The following is a 24,638-nucleotide window of genomic DNA, read 5'->3' as shown; positions in this document are numbered from 1 at the left end:
TGTCTTTAGGTGTGAAAGTCGTTAGAGGGAACAACAGAAAACATGTGTTGATTTTATACTAATATAAAAAAAGATATCGAATGTGCAATGATTTCAAGACCACACATCAAAGACTGGGAGAAAATTGATGTCTTCAACATCAAGTATACTCAACGAACACGTGTCACGCAGGTTCGAAATATACATTGGATGGACACGTGGTTTGCATTTATTGGTGATTCTTTTTATCTTCGTTGATTCTTGAAGACAGAACACTAATAACCCAGATGTCAATTTATTTTTGCAGCAAATGATGAAAATATTTAGGAAAAGATAGTTAAAAAGGTTTTCATGACAGTTTGTAAAAAGCAAATTTTCTGAAAAACGAAGGCATATGCAAAGCAGAAGAGTTTCAACATTTCCTTCATTACATAACAAAAATCATATTAAGTTTAAATTTACTTTCCATCTAGTTGTAGACAGCAATTGTCAAATTAATAGTGTTTAAAAAAAATACAGGTTAACTTTTCCACGCTTTTTCTAAGAAATAATAAAGTGCCATTTCGGGACATTTTACTGACATATACCATACACAGTAAGCTTAGCGTGATTGCAAAACAAAATGATTTGTGTCATATCTTTATGATAATTCAACGTAATTCACAAATAAACATTCACAGATACAATAATAAACATAAATTATACAGTGTAAGATGCGGAGATTCCCATAATTACAATACGATGAGAAAACGTAAATTACTATTTGTACTACAAATTCAAACATTGTCGCCATACTTTTAATAATTCAACAGCTAAAATGAACTAACAGGAATTTTGACATATTAATGATGTACACTACTCAGAAATAGACTTGCTACTTATACAAATACACTAGCAAGAATGATTAAAATACATAATGCATGTTGTGTTAATTATAATTCATATATATACAAACAAATGAATTTCTTTTTTAATTTGTAGACCATGTCATTTCAAAACAATGCAGATTTTTTTTTTTCAGATGAGTACATTACATACCACAGCAAAGGATGTATTCACTATTACAAAAGAATTGACCTATAGGAGAGAACAATTTCCCGGAAAAAGTGACATTTAAAAATCAATCAATATTTGTTGTTTTCTACCGTATATATGTCTAGATTTTTCAAATTTGTATTTTACAACTAAAATTTATTATTTACAACTTTACAATAAACCTCCAAAATTGGCCGACACACCATTTTGTCCGTTAAAGCGTTGATTTTTGCATGAATTTTGGCCTAGAAGTCCTTCAGGGCAGGCCTGCCCCCAAATGAAATTGTGATATTTTGATAGGTTGGGATGTAAGGAATAATTTAAGATAGGATTTTTTTAGGGGCACCCCTGCCCTAGGGTCGAAATCCTCAAAAAACCTACAAAAAATAAGTAAACTTGATTTTGACAATCTGCTTCAAATTTATACCTTTCGATCTTATAGTCAGAATAGCTCAGTTGATATATGAGCTGACTATTATATCGGTGGTACTTTCTTTTTAAAGGCGGGGGTTCGAATCCACCTGGTGCCACACTTTTATAGTTTTAAATTTTCGCCTTTTCAAAGACTATTTTAAATTTTTTATAGGCTTGTTTATTTTCCTTCAATTATCTATCCTTTATGCATTTCCATTCTTGATATAAGAAACACTAGAGAGAGATCAAATCGTAACAATCCAATGTACAGTTGTCAGTCAGGCGGAACAAATCTCAGTATAAGCACACTTTTTCCGAGGACAAGAATAACTCACTCTGTGTTACTTGATACAGGTATTCTCGGCAGCATTGAGCTGCGATGAATTTCAATTGTATATATTCCTTAGAATTTATTCACATTGCTTTTTTTCTGTCTGTGCTACTAGTGCTTGTCTGGGTTACATGTAATATGTTATGTATTGCTTGAATTATTTGAGCTTAATACATGCATATTTAGAATAACATACATGTACTTTTGTTTTCAGTCAATGTTCTAAGATGTTAAGTTTTGAAACAGTAGGTCTACATATATCAGTAACTGTACTCCCTTGGATTTCATTTAGGCCTATATTATTTGCACACATTAATGGCATGTTTTATTATATCCAGCAGAAATGTGTTGTAAAATAAATAGCCTAGACATAAAGAATAGAATTCCAGAGACAGTAGACATTACCATTATGGACAATGAGAAATAAAGAAAAATATCAACTATTACATTTGGAGATAACAAACTCAGAATATCGATGAAAGTGTACCTCCTACCTCTACTCACTGTAATAAAGATTTATGAAAAACAAATTGTTACATGTATTCAGCTTAATGTCATTAATCGGAACGGAAATCCACAAGCTTTTTTTAGAGAAAAAAACCAAGCCCGGCCCTATAGGTCAGTTCCCTATATATATAGAAGTGAACCTTTGCTGTCATATAAATAACCAATAGTACACAATATGAACTACATTTTAAAAATCATTTACTGGAAACGAAAACGGCCATGCATCTTGTGATTCTGGAAACAAATTTTAATTGATTCAAAGCAAGAGTTCTATAGTTATAAACCAGACATGATCTCAATTTCCTATTTGACCTTGCTTTGAATCAATCATGCCAAAATCAGAAATGTTCTTCCATTGGGGGAAGACAGATAAAATAGTAATTTGTCGCACAATCATGATCATAAAGTATTACTATCATGTCGTAAGATTTGAAGTTTTTTTTGAAAAAAAAATGTAATCGAGCAAAATGTTTAGCTTATTATGGCATTGTGTGTTGTTAATTTTAATTAAAGGTCATGAACTTTGAGTAATTGTCACAGTGCCATGAGATATAAATAATGTGAATCTTGTCCAGTCAAAAATTTTGCGTAATTGATAAATAAATTGAAAGATTTAAATGTTGTCCAACATAGCATTAGATGATTCAAGGACAGGTTATTGGTCAGGTCAGGTCAACGTAAATGACCGAGAGCTGAGAGTGTCTTCGGGAAGAAAAGACATCTTTTTTTCCAACCATATGAAAAGTTTGGTGACCATTCCTTTTACATAACTCAACACATTTACAATCCCTAATATAGCATCCATGTGTCATCAAGCAAACTTTGTCAGTAAATAATTGGTATCAACTGCAAGCATAACTAACATTCATAGCACATGATTAGCAGCACAAGCATTCAAACAGGAAAACGAAATTTGGTCATTTTTGTTATTATGTCCCCGCATCGAAAGATCCCAGGGGTATATTGTTTTTTTTCCTGTCTGTCTGTTTGTCTGTCTGTCTGTTGTCAACTTTAACCTAGCCCATAACTATTGCGATGTCAAGGGTAAGGCTTCAATATTTGACATGAGTGTTCATTATGACAAGACCTTTCCATTGGTACAGAAATTTTTGATCATGTGACCTCAATTGTGACCTTTGACCTACATTTGAAAAACTTTAACATTGGCCCTAACTATTGCACTGTAGTCTACGTCCCACTCCAGAATTGTGTTACCATCGGGGGCATAGTGTTTCACAAACACATCTTGTTTTAATTTCATTTTTGGTTACAATTTACAGTTTATTTGAAATAGACATTATTACAAAACAAATCGTAAAAAAACCAATTCACTTGCCAAAATTACAATGATGATATTCAATATACAATCTGCTTTCTCAAATACTATAAATTTCATTATTATAACTTCCGGTATACCGGTAGCTTGTAACTTTCGGATCCGGAAGTATTGACCTAAGCCTTGGATCAATTTAAGAAAAGCTAACAAAATTAGCAATAGTGATGTAACAGAAAAAGATTTATTTCACAGAAGTAATACATTAGAAGTTTTATATTTTGATAAACATGTGTGATTCACTGTCTAGACTATCGCAAAAAGTAATGAAAATTGAGTTAACTTGGTTAAAAATAAATTAAAGCACGTATTTTACAAATTTGAAATAGGAATTACAAGTTTCCCCTTATTTCGATCATAAAACTTATTCTCTTTTCTTCCAGATTTTTTTTTGGGGGGGGGGGGTATTTTTTCCCCAATATTATAAAATGTACATTGTCACCGGGCCCCTTCAGTGAAGATATATCACAAGATGTCAATTAAGTCAATTTTCTTGTAAGAACATTTAATGGAAAAAAAAAATCTTTATATGGATTTTGTTCTTCAATTGACCTACAGGAACACTTCTTTTAAAGTCTATTAAATCATGCAAGTTTTTGGACTTTTCACTGGTCCGTCACCATATTGTCTGTACAAACATGATTTATTCTTGTTTAACATTACATAAATGCAAAAAAGTTTAGAATAATTATATAAGGAATTACAAAAAAAAAAAAAAAAGAATTAATTTTAACACTGAATAATTACCCAAATATACGTGTATATATCTTAATTGTCATCAACATTATTTATAAAGTTATAAGACATTTTCATACAAATCTAAAAACTTATTTTTCGGTGAGTGCGCTTAAGAAATTAAAGGAATGAAACAAGAATTTTATATACATATTTTTATCTCAGTGTTACTCGTCTTAATTTTTATTTTTTATGAATATGATATAGTGTCTGTAAAAGAAACCATATATGGCGAGCTAAATCATCATCATCGGTTTCTAATTTCGTATCAAGCATATTGTTGTCGCATAAAAGCTAGAGCGTGTCAGTGTTACACCGATTCTTGATCACGGTAAAAAGGGGGGTTTATCTAATGTACGGTATAGTGTTCCTAAACATAGATTAAATTTCTATATATGACAATAAATGACACAATACATCGTAGGAATGCTAATTCATCAGTTATACATTTATAGCATTTTTTTCAGGCAATGTTTTACAGAAAATACAAGTACGATGCAAATTTTGACAAACACGTGTACATCTTGATATGTTAAACTGCAATAAAAAAAAAAAAGAAAGAAATGGTTTTAGCAAAAATATTAACAGTTGCGAAAGATTTCACTAGTGTCTACAAAGTTTGACTTTTAAAAACTTAATATTTGACACCTTTGCTTGATGGGCATTTTTTTAAAGCGTGAGTGCAATGTTCAACAAGTACAGAGAATACGTCTGACATGTTAAATTGTAATTTAAAGATTGTAAATGAATAAAACAAAAATCTTTACAGAACTTTTAGAAAGGTTTACATAGTGTCTACATTTAAAGTTTGACTATTATAAAAATCTAATTTTGATACCTTTGCATGGTTCATTTATAACACTGTCGATTTTTGTAGATATTTTTCCATTCTTTTTTATCTTTGAGAAAAAAGAACAGAAGTTGTTAATTCCCTTTTGAAAAAAAATGTTGGTGATGCCTAATAATAAGTTGTTTAAAGTCTTTCTCAAAATTGCAAGTTAAAAGTCGTAATGATTGCAAAGACTAGTTAATTTTCTCAGGAAACGAATTATCTTTGCCTTAAACTCTGAAATGCGAGTGTTTTACACCAATGAACGATATGGAACATTTGAAACAAGTAACATTGGTGGCAGAGGATAGTTTCGGATAAACCGTGAAAAAAAAATTAGGGAAAAAATAGAGACACCTAAGATTTGAATGCATATTCTAGGTGTTTTTATTGCTAGAATATTTTGTGTGTGCATTTGGAGGGAATTGGTGGCCTTGTATATTTTATTGATGTTTGACATTTTAGTGTCACTATATAGCTACGACTACTCATAGAATATGCATTAGAAATACGAAACTAAAACCAAAAATCACTCCCTCAGAAAAGCGGGGTGGGTTCATGGGATGAATTGTAGCTTGAAAGGAAGATGGTTGAACCATACCTGTTGTTGTTCAGCAGTATATACAGGGGTTAGTCTGCATTTTGTGTGGTAGCGCAAGGGCAATAGCATGGGCCTAAGGTGTTGCAGATCAGGTGAAATAGTGAAAATAAGCTAAATTTTCATGAAATTTTGAGACTGTCCCTGTAGTATCATTGGGCTCAACATGTAAGTTTTGCATGATATATTTTTACATGTAGAGAGAATTTTTAAAAAAAATTCTAATACTCATATTAAGGAAAGCGTCAGTCAAACGTTTTGTTTGGGAAAAAAAGCCCTCTGCCGCCATTTGTGAAGTGAGCAAAGGTCTTACGTACACACATAACAGTACGTTTTTTTCATAAACATATGCATCTAAGTAAATGCAACGAAAAATGTTCCCCGTACTGTGGCCGTACAAAGCAAAAAAAAAAAAAAAAAAAAAAAAAAAAAAATACAGATAGCTTCCTATCCATGACAAAGTATTCCGTCGCGTATTGTGCATCTGAATGGTTACATTTGCCGGATGCCTCGGGTGGAATCAGATGGTCTCGCACTTTTCAAAAGTTATGTCCGTTGGCCGCCATTTTTGGGGAAAACCCAGAGAATTTTTACAGTAGCTTTTCTGGTTTCTAAATTTGTCATAGAAAAATCGTTTGCGTCTCGCTTTTTGATTGTCCCAGTGGTTGGGCTACCCATAAATTGGAAGACCGTTAATTTATCGCAGTAAACCCAAATGTTTGGTATCATTGTTTCTTTCCCTTTCGGCCTTTGTTTTGGCTGACCCTGCGAAGGGACACAACTCGATTCACATTTTGCAAAGTGTGGATTGAACTACATGTATGTAATTAACTGCAGCCCATCAAAAAAATTCAGGTTATATAAGAAATACTTGATATCAGAAGTAACGTCAATTTGTCTTTTCAATAAAGATTTAAAACAATGGTCTTCTGAGAAAAAATCAGAAAGTTTAATCACGACAAAAAAATTCTGTGCATTGAAATAGTCCAATCTTGTATAAAAACTCGCCGTGTAGGGACATTCGCTATTTGTCAGAGATACTAATGTATTTCAAAGGGACTTCATCCCATTATTTATGGAGATTGAAAAATCAATTAAATAGCTTGCAAATCTGCTTGAATAGCCAAATTATACATTTTCTTTCTATTAGGATCTAAAAATCTTCATCTGTCTGTTGGCATGCGATGCAAATATCTCTGTGACACGTGCTAAAACGTTTAAACGATCAAGACTCGCAGCGGGCACCGGTTCATCAGAACTAAGACAGCCAATCAACGCTTTAAATTACACGTGTCTTAATATAACAAACAGAATGTTATGCAAAAACAAATGAAGGGCTTCGTTAGGAGTCTGATGACTTGGTCAGATAGTTTGCATACACGTCTCTTTCTGGTTTGTTCCTTTTTTTCTTTGAAGTAGTCTAATTGCTCGTCAATGTGCCATATTGAGCAAACTTATCATACTGTTGTCGAATTTTGCGAATTTCGGTATCCGTTGTAATGGCAGCGTAATTAATTTCTTATAATCTCATAGAAATATTTCCTAAATGATGGAGTATTTTTGTTAAAGCACAGTGAAACATATAACTATCATCAATTATAATTCAGTTGATATACATGTAATAAGATTAATATTTTTCAACATTGATCATTTCACTTGTACATACGGTAACTAAAATATGTAACCTCTTTTACAACATTTGATTTAGGAATAAGTGCATCTGATATTCACAATGGGACAAGCTTCAGCGATCTCTTCTTGTTTAGAGGAAGATACTTATATGCAAAAATAATTAAAATGATAAAATTAAAATTTATATACATTGTAATGGCTAATAATTTTGCTCGATAGCCATTAAAGCACCTGAGATTGCTTGTGTACTCGTCATCAACATGTACATGACGGTACAGAATTGGATCACAAAAAGTAAAGAGAACACATTGTCAAATTATTTTCTAATGATGTGAATTAAATTTTTATATCCAAATTATATTCAAGAATGATTGTACGACAAAAATTCAAACAATGTGAAAAGCGAAACTTTTGTATGCATATATTTATGTCCTTAATTTCTTACATATGTCCATGATTTCTCAGAGTGACTTTACTGCATTTTCAATTAATTAAAAATTGTAACCGCATTACCTGGATCCCGATTACAATCTCCTAGATACTTCCAAATGATTCATTTAGGAAATATTCTATGCAAATATAGTTCACTGAATGTCCTTCCTTGTATATTTTTTTTTATTATACATGTAGAATATACAGACCTGCGTTATTTGTATTCCAATCCATGTGCTGCACAAATTACACTAATTAATCTGACGAGAAATTTCTCTGGTATATTTCCTTTATTCCTAGAATATTCAAGTGTTTCCGAGAAGTGCACATGTAATGACATGCAGTTTTTTTTAAGAATGCATTTTAGAAGATTTTTTAATACAGTATAGATAAATACCTATTGATGCCTTTGAAGAAATTTCAAAAAATCCAATACCCATAATATTTTAAAAAGCTTAGGAAATTCTAAATTAATCGAGTCACATGTATACAATAAATAGCCAAATTACACCTATATCTTATATTGCAGAAAAGTGAAATCAATAGAAAACAAAGTACCCAAGTATTAACTGGTAACTATGGAATCCGGATAGGGCCATATAGTTCACTATCTCACCATCGAGCATCGATTAAGGGTTGATGGCGCGATAATGCGATGGTACGGTGACGATGAAGCGATGACAACGCTACTGTGCGGTAGCGGGAAGACTACGATGCGATGGTACGATAGCAAGATGGAGCGATAGTGAACATCGATTGCTTCATCGTCATCGCATTATCACACTATCGACCCAAACTTCAATGGTGCGATAGTGAATTACATGACCCTATCCAGACTCCATAGATATGAAATATACGAAACAGATCGAAACAAGGTGTTAAGTTAAATAAAAGTACCCCCCAATGCCCCCGAGTACCAATTGTGATGTGAAGTCAAAACAATAGCTCCTGGATATAGAATTTTAGTGATTTTATGAGATTTTAGTAGACAGAGAGAGAGGTTGATAATATAGTTATATCATGCCGATGTACAGTGTAGTAAATCCATTATGTTATCGAATTCTGTATTTATCGAAGATGGATGCAGATCGAGTGGGTTTGTATATATTGAGCAATCCTGATCGGGTGCTTATATATATATATATTTTAAACACGGACAGACAAACACAGAGATTTTTAGCTTATAGTACATTTGAAAGAACATCATTAGTTAACTACGATAGCCTGACTTGAAAAGTTTACCTCAACGGTTTAAGAGTTAAAGCCATATATTAAAGTTTTCGCATACAGGACAAAAATATTAGGCTCCGATCTTTGGGAGTAAAAAAAATGTGTCCGTATATGTGTGTGTAAAGCTAAAATACCGGGATTATGAAATATTTGCCAGGTAATACTCATTGTTCTGTGTTATATGTGTGATGCACACATAGAATTACCTCTTATGTCCGTTTGTCAAATCCCCTGTTCTCCTTGTAATTTTCTTGCTCTCTTTTGCAAAAGAGTATAATTTTAAAAATATTAGTTTCTTCGTGCAGGAAAAATCTCTATCGTTCCTGTCATGAAACTGTCTTTGGACCAGTAAGTATATGTTCCTAAATCCATAAAAAATTTTTTGGATGGTCTGAGTAGTGCTAGTTATGTTAAATTTGTTTAAGACATTTTTTATGTTTCAAATAATAATAAAAAATAAATTTAGCCATATTTTTTCTCAATAAAAATACATGTATTTTTAAAATCTTTAACGTCTTTGCTGGACCGCTTTTATCCCATCTATCTGCGACAAGATAACATATCTGTGATACCCATTGAAACAAAGTGTATTCCCAGAATCTATAATCACATTATAATCTTCAATGCAGATGCGTGCCACGGTCAAAATCCATCAATTTCTTCTTCGGAGGAAGCATGTCTTAACCAAATAAATTGAACTTGTGACAATGAATGACATTATTTAATCACGATTCTTATTAATGTGATCACCCGATCGACAAATTGAACTGTTCAAAAACGAAACTGACACCAAAAGTTACATCCTTTGCCGATAAGAAATGCGATGTGTCAATTTCGAACCATGCGCGAGTTAATAGAAATACAATTTGTGCTCTAAAACAGAAAAATGGAAATTTGAAAGACTGGGCTATCAATTTGTTGGTCAAAAAAGCAGACCATGGCATTTCAAAATGTATATGGAGTTTTCTAAACAAAAAAACGCGCTTTGATTTAGTTTTTGTAAGGTTTGTAATTTTTCTTTCCTTTTTCTTCTCTGTTTGTTTGGTTTTTCGTTGGTATGATTGTTTTTGATTTAGTTTGTATGTTTTTTTTTGTTTAGTTCTGAAGACTTAAGAGTTCAAAGTTTAAAGAGAGAGAGAGAGAGGATGTATCAAAACTATTTTTGCTCAAAGTTGAAAAAAAATCAAATGTATAACTTTAAATTGTAAGAAATTAACTGTAAAAATAGTGTTATTTGTGCCTTATTATATGGATAATAAATAAATACGATTAAAGGCTTTTTTGGTCGCCGGAAGTTGTCTTTTGTCTCATTCCTGTAGTGCATTTTATGAGGTCGTCGCCGAAAGGGGCATCCGATTGCTTATTCTGATAACATTGAAGATTAGTTCATTTGCTTTCTTTCTTTATACATTTCCTTCAAGTTTGCATCTAATACATGTATACACATACAAGATTTTAGTTTGGTTTTTATAAATACATGTAGGTATATGCACATAGTAGAGCTCTTTTCTTTTTTAATTTGATTTATACTGAAAAAGAAAATAGATAAATAAATTACACGACGTGCACCGGGGTAAGCTATTTACTTGCAAAACAGAAAAAAATGGTTTATTCTTCTTATGGCTTATAAACTGAATGTAAAAAAAAAAATTGGAAGGTCAAAAAAGCCTGTAAAAAATTGATATAGAATTAGATTCTGAATCCCAAGAACATCATACGCCCATGTAATTTGATAGCGAGGGTGAGTGATTGAACGGGGTTGAACATTATGTTTCTAAAGCCAACTTCTCAGTGGAAAACACAGCGTAATATTTACCACTTTTCAAAACCGAAAATAAATTTTCTCGCCTTCTAACGCTAATAGTGATACAAATTATATCACCTGCCATGACAACCTCATGACGTCTTGTCACCGGAAGTGAGTGTGTCCTCTTAAGGCATCAACTTCTGTTTTTGATTAAATTTGGTCAATTCGACATCTTTGTTTTTACATCCGCTAAGTGATTCCAAGATTAAATTGAGTCTTCTTGTTCACTTGTCTGGCGACCGTTGAGTTCATCGTAACGGACACAAAAGTCTCTAGGGACGCTGGGACGGTATTGACAAATCGTCTATGCTGACGCAGTAATTAAGTAAACGATCAATAAAGGGGCATTTAGTAGAAGCTTGATGATCAGAAAAGAAGACACCAACACCATTAAAGAACAATATTTGTATATTAAAACTATTTTAGGTGACTGACCAGAAAACAGCTTTGCTGCATGATCATACAGTGGCGGATCCAGGATTTTTACTTACAGCGCAAAGTTTAACATATTTCAAGGGGAAAAAAAGAGGGCTTGTCGGGTGCTCTTTACTTAATGCATATAAGAAATATAATCTTATCAAAATGTTATGTTACCATGATGAAACTTGACGATTTTTTTGGATTAGAATGTGAAATGGACATAAGTTTAAAATGCAAATTGGGTATCTTAAGAGACTGTAAATACATTTGATAAGAATACATAATATGTTTGATATCATATACTTATTGAAGGCTCATAGATCTTAAATTATTATGGTTTGATGATAACATTAAAAATTTGTGGTCTTGTGCAAAATATTAGTCACACAAAATTCCTCGCGCAGAGGTTTTTGCGACAATTTTAATCAGAAACTAAATATATCTCTTCAATGAATAAACAACCGCGCATAGCATTGAAATAGATATTAATTAACATAATTGTGTTAATATTAAAATTTAATTGAACTAATTCCTTGTCACATTAACTGTGTAGGTAAATTAATACATTCTTTAGCAGAAAATAGAAAAAAAATTAATCTCTAATAGAGATGTTGAATTCTAATTAACTCCTATTAACATTTCACATATGAATGGTTCTACGTAATAAAAAAAAGATAATAAAAAAAACAAAAAGGGAGAAAAAAAAACATACAACAAACAAACAAACAAAACCCAAAAAAGGTAGTTGTGTTTAATGGTTTCCACCATAAAAACTTAACACTCTGTTGTTTTGACATGGAGATGGATATGCAATAGCAAAGGCAACAGACATTAGGCGACAACTGCGGATATAAAAACCTGGAATAAATGAGGGAGAGTCTAATGATCAACAGGGGGAGGAGGGTACAGCAATACAGCAACATCAAGTCCTCTTTAAAAATGTCATCACTTGCTGGTTATGACGTTTCGGTGTTAATCTCAAAGAAAACTATAAGTCGACAAACCAGTGCGGACATTAAGTCGCAAGTATCCTGTATCATGGTCGAGAAGATTCTTTGATATCAGTCTTTTGTACTTCAATATTTATGTAAGCTGTCTGCTTAAAGGCAAAACATGATGAATAGTTGCGTTTTTCATCTTCGGAACATCAAGTTTTTCCCTTTCGAAGTTTGAAGCTAGGGGGATAATTTGCTGTTTTGTCCGTAAGTTCTGATTATGTGCCCTTGTCTTTGAATCTCTGCTTTAGCAGCTAAACTCTGTGGGGAAATCTTTGGCTCGGTATCATAGTTTATTATTGACAAATAATGTCACAGCATATTCTCTTCGTGGCAAAATGGCTATTTACTATGGCGAATGATCCCTTTATCTTCGCAAACAGTCGCAGCGGTTGGAGCCCGATTGGACACACATTTTCTATTATCGAAGTCATCACGTCATTATTTTCAGTTAAGAGCGACGTGTAAGACATAAAAATGAAGATAATCAGGACACAGTCCCGCGTCGCGCTGTCCGCTCTACCATCATTGGCTTTTTATTAGATTAACATTTCTTTATTGTGGTGGCTTTTTACTTTATTTTAGCGCTTGACCATATTGCTGTTCTAAATAGTCTTTTAAGTGTTCAATATGGCTTCTGCCAATCTATAAACAAACTACAATAAACTTCGCTTTTCTAAATAAGAAAAACAAAAAACGCAGAATTGAAAAAAAAACACAAATATATATTTGCTTTTTTTTTCCAAACAAAATATTTGAAACTGTCAAGAAAATTGTTCATAAATATTCCTAAAGTTCTGCACTCATTATTATTGCTAAATACACTACTGCAATTTCTTGTATAATTACATATATGTATCCTTATGCCTAAAAATTAGTCAAAGATTTTTTTTTTGACAAGAACTATTATAACCCTCAAAAAGTGATTTTTTTTAAATCCCCTTTTTTTGCATAAATGACAAGAATAATATAAACTCTATGTATTATTTTTGAAAGCACTGGTGTCGGCTGTAAAGACGACCTATCTAAATTTTAAGATTTGCATCCAAATTTAAAATTACTTCCTCATTTGCTTTCATCTGAAGTAATCGTGTTCTACTGTCATTTCTTCTTGTCTAAAAATGAGTCGAAGGAACAGAATCTTTTTTTTTTTCTTGATGTGTAACACTTAAAAAAAATCATTTAATAAATTCAAAATGATGTAGGCCTACAATACAATTTTATTTCATAATGACAACACAGGTATGTCTTGGTCGCCAAATTGGCAAACAAATCTATCCATCTTAATAATTATGTATAAAGATTCTGGAATTTAAAAATCTATATTATATCAAGATATTGTCCTTTATTTTGTTAGACATTGTATAACTTGTATTTTTAAAAAAATGGCTGAAGTTTGATTTTCCAAATGACTCATATATGTAAAAATAAGAAGCATCTGGGCGAACGAATTGAACAATATGATAAAAATATTCCCTATTATTTTATTAGGAAAACAGGTTTCATGTTTATGGAAAATAGGTCCACTGTGTCCAATAAAAACCATTTATCATCATGACGTCATGGGACCACAAGCAACCATTATATCCAATTGTACAGAATATGGAGTATGTCCAGAGTCCAAGATATTAAACTGATAGCACAAACAGCTGTATTTAGCATAATTTCTATTTGTCTGACAATGTATTGTGATGTTGAGGCGCACGGTCGGACATCAAGCCTCCGGCTTCAAACGTCAGCTTATCTTTATTTGGAACAGACTAAATGGCCAACCAAAAATCATTCTGCAAATGGATTTTCAGTGTTTGAATTTCGTATCAAAATCCAATTATTCAATTACCATATTTACTGTGCGGCTTCAGAGTTTTTGCAAAATGCAATAGCAACAAATCTTCTTTGTTGGTTGAAAATAAAAAGAAATCGAATTTATATCAAAAAACCAGTGGCCATAAGGCAAAACCCATGAAAGCTGATTTCGGATCAGTTTTATCTGGTGCCCCTGGTCTATTTTGTCCAGAGATGAAGGTTTCAGCATATTGAATATGACAAGAAATCAGACAAAAATCGAGCCAGGGGACACTCATCTTTTACAGATTAAGATAAATATCTTTCACGTAAAACTTCATCCTTTGTTTTAAAAAAAAACTTTAGAAAATAATAAATTTAATAACAAAGGTGTCTCTAACTTTAAAAAATCGTATCGATATTTAAACAATCATAAAAATATTTTATTTTTAATTATATTTTGCAGGCATTTTAATGGACCTGAGATTTATACAACTATTTGTTTAAATAATTTTCTTTTGGAATGAGACTTGACAAAAGAAAGGCATGGAAATAGGATAAGAACATGTCAATCAATCAAAAAAAAAACTATAAGAATTGAGAAAAAAGAAGGGGGAAGACAATCAATTTTGCTGCGTATTTTACACATTGAAAAGGTAATTTTCTGGTCTGCACGAGTATGCCAAAGAAATGACCCTTTGTCGAACAAAAACGAAACAAGTAGGAATGAAAGAACCTATGAATCAAAATAAATGTTTTATTTCGGACGCCATCGGGATCGGCAGCTGTTTTGTGCCGATAAGCATGGCGACCTATACGCAAAATCCATCAGCGCCGGACAAACCATAGACAAGCTTGAGATATGTGTTCACAAATCCACATAAAAACTGGATTATAATGTATCAGAGAAAGGGTTCTGGCATTATTATCATTTTATTTGTTTTTTACACAGAACTGATAAATATTCCTGGAGATTTTGAAAATTCGGAATGAGGATGCAATGAAACAATATACTTGCACGTTATGTTCAGCGTGAACTAAAAAAGCCATTTTTATTATTTTTTTTAAATGCATACATTAATGTTCTCTTTTTTTATGAAACATAGAAATAACTTTAATCCCGGCAAAATCACAGCATTACTGCATGTTTTATTCTGACTGAGGTGCTATTATTGCTGCTTATCATTTGAAATATTTTCAGCTTTGAGATGAAAGATTAATGTCTGAAGAAAAATACATTGTAAAAGAGCTGTTGATTTTTATCAATTTATGTTACTTTTTCTTTGTTCCCAAATATCTTGATTTGGTGTTGCAAAAAATATAGAATGGCTGCTTCATATACAATATGGTGCTAAATTTAAAACCCATTAAATCAAAAATATATTGACTTGACAATTTATATAGAGGAACAATCCTATGTTAAATGCAATTTAAAAAACGATGAAAGAGAACAGTAAAAAATGAAACTTTTTATCGTGGCCTTTATGAATTTTTTAATATTATTGTCATTCAACACATTGTATTGACTACTTTATACTGGCAATTATTGTCTAATCGCCAATTATTACCATCTTATTTAATAAAACTGCAATTTATTTTTTAGGTACTACGAAAATATCAAAGACGCATTGAATAAATATTTAAAAAGCCATGTTAAAATACCGAACCTAATTTACATCTCATTATACATGTAACAGAGGGAAAAATTTAGAGATCAGCGGAAAATGATAACCGATTTGAACTGAGCTTTTTATCGGCTGGCAAGATAGGTAATCAAAGGCTATATGGCAATATGGAGGTGAAATGGACCGAAGAAAACAGTGAAGAGTAGTAATCAACGCATCTTACATAGATTTGTGATGGCAAAAGCGAAAGAGAAAAAGCGGGTGCTTTCTTTTCCTCTCTGCGAATGCAGTTCACTTGAGGATTTAGAGGGGATCCAGGGTTAGAAAATATTCATATTAAGATTAAGAGATCATTTTTTCTTTGGGTGAGATATTGCATTCATTATGTCCCCCAAACCCTGAACTTTTCAGGAATTCAGGATCCGCCATGGAAGATTGCATTTTTTTTTTTAAAACGAGAAGCTTTGATTCCAATTAATTTCTGTACTGCAAACAAAGTATTGAGTACAAGAAATACTGTTTCAAATGTTCGATGCCTTCACACATTTCTCTTTCTTCATATCTATATATCAAATTATTACTGTTACATCTATAACCTTTACCATTCAGTGTCGCAATATCTTTTTGTCTTTGGTGCATGTCTCTAAATAAAACTTCAAATTAAACGCATATGAAAATATTTATTTTTCAGATACTTCGGACAATTTAAATGTCATTATATCAACTAACTCTTTCAACAACACGCACAGAATCCGGAACTGTTTAACGTTTTCCGAACCGAAAAATACGTTGTTTATGAGTCGCAATCGAAAACACCGGGTTGCTCCACGCTGTATCACCAAAAGAACGACAACTACACGGTCTATAGAGCGCTGGCAGAAGCAAGCGCCACTCAGCTCCTTTACAAGAGTTTATGTTTGCAATATTATTAAACTAACAGAAGCGATCATTTCCGTCTGTTGCCGAAATGAACATGTAAAAGGCGGAGCTCCTGTCTCGATGCGTTGAAAGATGCGCGAAAAGGTATGTCTAGTCTACTGTCGGACAGACGGCCGTTAGGCCATGCTTTAAGAAATATGTTCAGAAATGAAAAAAAAAATTATAAACTTACATCAGACAGATTTGCTTGATGCAAATATATTTATGTGATTTTACTTTTTAAATAGGCCAGAAACTTAAAAAAAAAGAAGAGAAATTGTGAGTTCCATTTTAAAATTATTTATAAGCAGCATGATAATCCCTTCCAGATAACAGCGCTCACTTACTTTGCCGATTTATGTTACTATACATATAAATATTTCCATTAAAACAATGCCACTTAGTGATCGTTTAATTGAACTATTGGGATCAATAACTGACAAGTATTTCAGGTGTACGAATATTACCTTATTGCGATTTTTATCTTAATCTGATCAATGTTTAACAAAGGTCAATAGGCGAAAATGCACCTCTAAGGGTTAGATTCCGCTCGGGTATGGCGAAGCGATCGTTCTGTGGTAGATCCGAACTCTGCTAATGGATATTAATGGCTGCAATTAGAACCTATGCTCCCAAAAGAATCGAAAATTAATCATATTTATGTACATATATACTTAAGGACATTAATATTGTAGACATGGTCAAAATTCCATGGGCTGCAAATGCACGTCTTGCTTCTTTAAGCAATTTCCGCGCTTACTCCCTGCAGAATTGAACTGTTTCAGACATAATTGCAAATCTTACATCTACATCTACTTAAATGAATCCTCCCTTAGGTATATAGTTTGCTGAACAAACGATTAAACAGATATTATCGATAAATTCCGACATTACTCTTGTTTCTTCTCTATCTGATTGAAACAGAAAACTTTTCGAATACAGATAAAGATCTTCTGTTTTACATGTATAATACATCCTGACATTTATACGTCCGGTGAGTAGATGTAAATTTCAGCCGTAAAATGATGTAAATTTCAGGAGGTGGCCGCAGGCTGACATCTTTGTTGTCAGAATCTTGTGTACATATCACCTGCTCACCCCTCGGCGCTGTGCAAGTCCCGACCTTAATGTCCGTACAAACACCTTCTGGTAGATTTGGTATACCGTTGTCATTAGGTATTTGGCAACGCTGCTGTTTTTTGTAAATTCAGTCATATTTAAGGTTTTAGCACTCAATTAAACGAAACGTTTAATTTCAGAGATACATGTACCTTGTAATTAGTTGAAAAACTTTCTGTATTTTATTTTAATGATACGTCACTTAGAAATGTTAAAAAATTATGTCAATATCATGTACATGTACCTCAGCCCTGTTTGAGTCATAGAACAAGAATATAAATTTGAGATTGTATTTGTACATATAATTTTTCCAAAGTCTAAATATCATATATATCAGATATGGTTTACATGTAATTTTTTGACTGTTTTTCCTCCGTTGAAAAAGAAAACAACACCAGCTGGTATCCGTATGCTTTTCAAAAAATAGTCATTGACAAATTTGACACCGTAAGGCGACAAGTCTAAGATTGTTCGTTATATATCATCTTCTCATAAAAGGGTCAATGAACAGAAAAATTAAAGTTGTAATTACTTAAATTGTTGTTTCACAAGACCAAGATAGATGGGTTTCAGTACTATGCGTTTGTGGGACATAAATCTCAACACAAAATATTTAGACATTTTGCCAATATTTTGCCCTGGCAAAGTGTTATAACGTGGGAGCTTCGGCTCAAACACGTAACTAATTAATGCTGTATGTTTACACCAAAATAAACAAATATTTCTAATGACCCACAGTGTATTCTGCTAACGGTACATTGTATATGTGGGGGAGGCATAATGTCTAGCTATATTAAAAACATACATAAATTGTATTTTTTATCCCTCTGATACAAACATGTTTTATTTGAGTTTGCCGTTTATTTCCGGTGATCTCTATTGCTCTTCATCCATACCACTTAACTAAGATATTTTCGCCAATAGTTCCAATTTTGGGGTGTTGCTGACAAACGAAGAGATGATTTAAGCATCACCTCTGGATCGAAGAGACGGGTTGATGAGCTCGCGAGTTTCATCATGTCACAGCCTAACGTTATAATGAAAGTCCACACTATCTTTGAAAGTATATTGATATAGGTAGAACTTTTCTTCAGCTTAAAAGTGAATAATAATAATTCGGGAAAAAGCAGAGTTCGATTTTGCAAACACAAACTATATTCAGAATATTAATCAAAGAACAAAGAAGTTTATAGCTACTTGGGCTTTTAAACAGCATTTCAATTCAAAGTCAAAGCGTCGAAATGAAAATCAGGCGTCTATTCTCAGAATATTGCAAGTCAGGAATACGCCATTTTCTGGAACCTTCATGCAATGGAAACGATGCGAAGAGTTTATGGTTGTAAAGGGAAAATTTATCTTCGGTAAAAGAAAAAAAATCGTTTTAGGCCTCATAAATTTAAAATTTAGATTCTCATCCTAATTTGCTAAAAAAGTGGGGCGGATGGGCGGATTTTATTTTTTATTTTTTAAAGTATCAACAAAACATTCGTACACGTAATTTTTACATTATGTTAATGCCAATATGAATAGATTTATTTATTGCTACCATATTCTTTTAAATATCTACAGAAGATTCTTGTTGTAGAAAATTAAAATATTTATAGTTTTATTAACAAATTATCAAGTACACAGATACCTGGATACGGCACACGCCAAACAAAATGAGGTGCTGATCCTAATAAATTGCATATGCATGTTTTCTCGTCGGCCTTTCCCCATATACCTTATAGTTTTACCAACAACTCCTTCTGTTCTGTGTGATATACAGATATCACAGATTTCCACTGTCCTCATACATTCAATCGTTCTTGAAACTTGACATGTTCGACATTAAAATATATCATATTTGCAAAACAGGATTGTGTAAAGGCTTATTAGTGGTCCTTTTACGAGTTTTTGTCCACATGTGTCTAGACTTAAGGATAAACAAAACAAACTTTTTTTCCGAAATCAGCAATATATATCTATTCATATACATGTAAGTATATATAACTTGAAAATAACGTTTGCCGAAGTAAGTGTGAGAATTTTGTACGGTTTTGTAATAACGTCATAAAATGTGTGTCAAAATTTGTAAAGATTTATATAGAAAATGGCACAAAGTCGCAAATTTGAACAATTTAGGAATTAGTTATTTTAAAATCAGTCAAAAAATATATATCAATCCATGTATCAAATTTTGTTTGTGCTATGTATCCTTGTTAAACTCAACAGCTTTCGATTGCAATATCGAAGGAATTCTTTGGAGAGTTTTATCAATGTGTTCAAACATCGAGAAATGAAAGAAAAAAGGTTTCTTTCAGAGACTTTTCACAATTGTATTATGCAAGAAATTACACACAATTCATGCAGATATACATTTTTCACAATGTTCATGCAGACATAAAAAAAAAGAATTATGATGCTTGGGAAACTATTTCTATAAATGAGATAACTTTATCAGCAATGGTTTCATTGCAATTACACTACATAAATAGTCATCCATATAACGTTATTTTTTTTAATTAAAAACATGATTGTTACACTAAATGATATAGTATCTCATTTGTTGAAACTCTGTATCATAAGGTGTATTAATTTCAGTTCTAACAAAAAGGGTAATGTTACAAATTTGTCTTCTAACAATATCTCCTACATTTGATTATACATCGAATATCCACCTAGGACAAGAAATCGAAACACTAACAATGTTCTTCTCATTTGCTGATAATTGAATTTCTAAACTTTATTTACCCCAATCTCTGTTTTATTGTACTGTCAAATTAAGAAATGTTAGAGTTAACATTAACGTATTATTTCTGCAAATGAAACACGTAATATAAGAACAGCATTATTTTTTTTTCCTCCAAGGACTCTTACCCTGAAAAAGGATGGGTTTGCAAAAGCGGATGTTTCTGGCCTACATTGCATGTAAAGTTCCTACGAATTGGTCCCAAGTTTGTGTATGGTTTTATTTCAAGGATTATACATTCTCATGAATATGAATGCTAGAAACAGACTTGGTAGTAGAGTGTGCACTAATAGAAATCTCTTAAAAAATAAAGAATTTAATAAAAAAAAAATGTTACTCATTTTATAACCTATATTCTTGAATGTAACAATGAACCATGTCGGTATTTCCTATTTTAAAATTTATACAATTTTGCAAAGCTCTAGAATTGTTAATTCAGAAACAGGTTTAACTAATCTTAGTTATGCATATTCCAATTACATATAAACAAAATTAATTTATGTATTTCAGTTTAATAGGCGAAAATAATTTCGTCAAGAAGTGACATTAACATTTCAATAATTATTTAATTTTCTCTAGATTTTTGTTATATTCCAATGCCTAGTATCCTTGGACAGTGGACATCGTTACAAACTTGTCTCCTACAATCTCCGGACGCTACGACTCTTCCGCGAACAAGCTGTTTTGCATAAAACGGGTTTCTGCAATCGTTTTTCTCATTTATCAAGATTTCCATAGCACTTAGCAGCATCGCATTTATCTTTCGCTAGCTGTTTGCTTTAATTAAATTTACAATGCACATTTCATGCCCCGCGGTCGATTTGTTATTGGGAAGAAATGGACACGGATGCAATCCGTCTCGTTACAATGACTCTAGTGCTATCATGGTGCTGAAATGAGTCAATTTACCAGCAATGAAAGTGAAGCTTTTCATAGTGAATTAGATTTCTTTTGATCGATCCAGCATTAACCTTTGTAGTCGCCATTATTCCTTACTTGACAGATCCTTAAGAATTTGATAGAAAAGAGCAACAAAATCAAGTCCCTAAACTCTTATGATTATTGAAAGTAATGCGATTGTACTGAAGTTTGTGATCAACTGTGCAAAAATATTTCATCATTAATAATTGTCATCCGTTTTTCTTTTTCCGTGGAAAAGAAGGACAAACCAATGAATTTTAGGTGCCATAACGCAATAAAAACTACTTTGCAATTGATGTATGATTTCAAGACATATGTTAGATGATGTAAGGGGTTTTGTTTCAGATATTAATAAACTCACTGACCAAACGCTTGGTTTTCTTTTAACTTGATGGATGGACTCAGCTCAATCTTATCTTGTCCAAGTCTGTATTTTTCTCCAGTTTTTGACATGCTGACAATATCTAAAATATGCAAGAAATGTTTAAGAAAAATAAGATAAAACTTCACTTTATGGATGTTATATTACCTATGGAAATATACATCAAAATGTCAACTCGCAGCTGTGTTATGGATATAAAATAAAGAGGGATTCAAACTCATAATAAAACGATTTGCAGAATTACGTGTGAAGAAAATGTATTGATAAACGGATTTGGTCGAAAGTTTGAATTGAATAACGAAGACGTTTAACAGCAATATAATGGCCAAAAAATTAAAAGTGTTCGATTGGTTTAACTGAAATTTACATAATACAGCGATTTTTATGAAATAAAATGTATCGGCTGTTCGGTAATGACCAGTATTGTAAAAGCATGTTATCCATTTTCCCTTAATATATACAAATGTTACAGCTTTATAAAAGCAATATATTGAAAATAAAAAGGGTTCCCGAGGAAACCAAAATATATTGAATAACCACACCTGGAAGTTATTAATAGACAATTATCATCACATTGACTCCAAGATTTATTCAAGAATACAATGCTCAAGTAGAGAAAAGTACCATATATTCCTTCTTTCTTTTATAAAAAAAACTAATGCAAAATTTGTTTATAACAACAAATTTAGCAAAAATATATCAAAATCTTATTAAAGACACTAATTATCTATAGTAATTTCATCAAGCTTTTTTTTTGAAAGTGTATTTTTAAAAGTCGCCTTTTTAAGGTTAAAATACATTTTGCAATCCCTGAATATTCAATGACAAAGGAAGTTTGTCATGAATTTTTTTTCATAGGATTTCACTAATTCTATATAGAGATTTTATCCGAATAATTAACATGCACAAAGAAAAAACGTACTTGTAAGGCCATTCCATGATTATTATTCTCTTCGGGGAATTCCCTCACTTTTAGAGAGAGGGGCATCTTTAAATTATCCTTTAGTTTCGAGCATTATATTTTTCATCATGCTTTTTCCAACAATGTATTTTTTTATTTTTAAGTTGTGTCTGCGTAGACATCGAGTTAGATATGCAAAAAGACTTTCAGTATCTCAAAGTTTCCACTTTGGTAAAAAATAAAATTTTAAGGAAGATTTCATCCAATATCCGAAAAAAATTATAAAAGTGTTGAACTCGGTAACTAGTTCAGAGCTAAATATTCCGTGCACGCAAAGACAACAAGCTAAATAAGATCTTTTAATTAAAAAGTACTTATTGTCACATAAATTACAGAGGGTGGAACAATCTTGTTCAAATTAAATTATTCCGTGTTTTGACATTCATTAAAGATTTGAACTTCGGCATACTTTAAAATATCTTAATGATCTATACATAGTAAAAGTACATGTTCATTTTTGTCCTAGGACTATTAAGATGATGCTAAAAGTGTTTTATTATCAATATAAATACATTACTAAAATTGTTTTTTTATGAATGAAACTTTCCATATGTTGGGGTTATTTTTTTTTTTTGTTGTACCTCTTCCTTTACCATGTTTAACATTCAAAATAATTATTGCATTTACATAATATCAATGGGAAAGCAATTTATTTAAAGAAATATACACTCATTAATTATATTTTCATTTGATCAATTTTAAGACCCTTTCCGGCACTAGGGGATAGATACACCTTAGGTGTCACCGACAAAAAAATCCATCATTTGTTGCATGTCATTAGACACGTCATTTTAATTATTAAAAGGTGACTTTTAAATTGTATATTCAATTTTAATTACCTTACACTCTTTAAGCTTTCTCCTCTTTTCTTGACACAGGATCTGAGAAGTTGTCTCTTATTTATTTATCTTAAAGACAAAATTAACAAATTCAAATCAAGTGTCATAAGTGAAAATTCTGTTCAATAACATAACCGTACTATTTTAAAAATTATTTTTTAAATAAAATAAAACTTTTATAACCCTTCTCCAACTGCTTTTTTTATATTTGTTATGTGAAAAATTAACTTTTTTATATTAGATGACAGGAAAGCACGGTCCTGCAACACGTGCAGTGATAAGCTAACTGCTTATAAATCACGGGTGTCGTCCAATACACACTAGCTATAATGTAAACTCCTATGTACCTTTGAACTAAGGTGTGAAAATAATGACAATACGGTATAATTAGTCCCTTTTCTCATTTGTTAAGAAGCGGAACAGTAAACATTTATCTTGACCCCTAGCAACATGAAATTGGTTCTCATTTGTTATTCAAATCTGGATGTGGCTTTCTCCGTCACTGAAACACGACCCGGCATATTTCACCTTGATTTTTTGACATCAGTTGTGTCCTCGTGTGATATAGATATAATTGCGCATCAAATTTATGAATCTTTAACATGTCTCATGGTCCGCGATCAGTGGTAAGATAGACTTTGAAGTAAGCATGTCCGAAACATTGTCTTCTCTTGCAGAAAACGAGCTGAGGGTCGAATCCGGACACAGGGGCTCCTTGCTTATGACTTTTTCATCGGTATACAAAAAGACCAGAACTATTTGAGACAGGCTGACACAATTAAGTTCGGACACAAATTTGTCTAGATAGTGAGACATATATTCTATAGATACATGCTAATAAATATAGTATTGCCTTTGAAAGGTCATGTCATACAGTTAGTTATGAATAGATACCGGTATGATAACTGATCACAGACATTTCAATATGTACAGGCACGTAGTAGGGAGGAAGGAGGGCAGGTTACCTGTCTCCTTCCCCCACTTTTTTTCCTTTCCAACATAACCTTTTACTGCTGAAAATGTTCATCGAAAGACTGGTTTCTGCCCCCCCCCCCACTTTTTGTTGCAGTATAGTCAAAT

This window comes from Saccostrea echinata, unplaced genomic scaffold (genome assembly GCF_033153115.1).
Source record: "Saccostrea echinata isolate AGI-Se365-2 ecotype Australia unplaced genomic scaffold, CSIRO_AGI_Sech_v1 ptg000030l, whole genome shotgun sequence".
NCBI classification, from domain to species: Eukaryota; Metazoa; Mollusca; class Bivalvia; order Ostreida; family Ostreidae; genus Saccostrea; species Saccostrea echinata.
Note: the sequence above shows the minus strand (reverse complement) of the source record.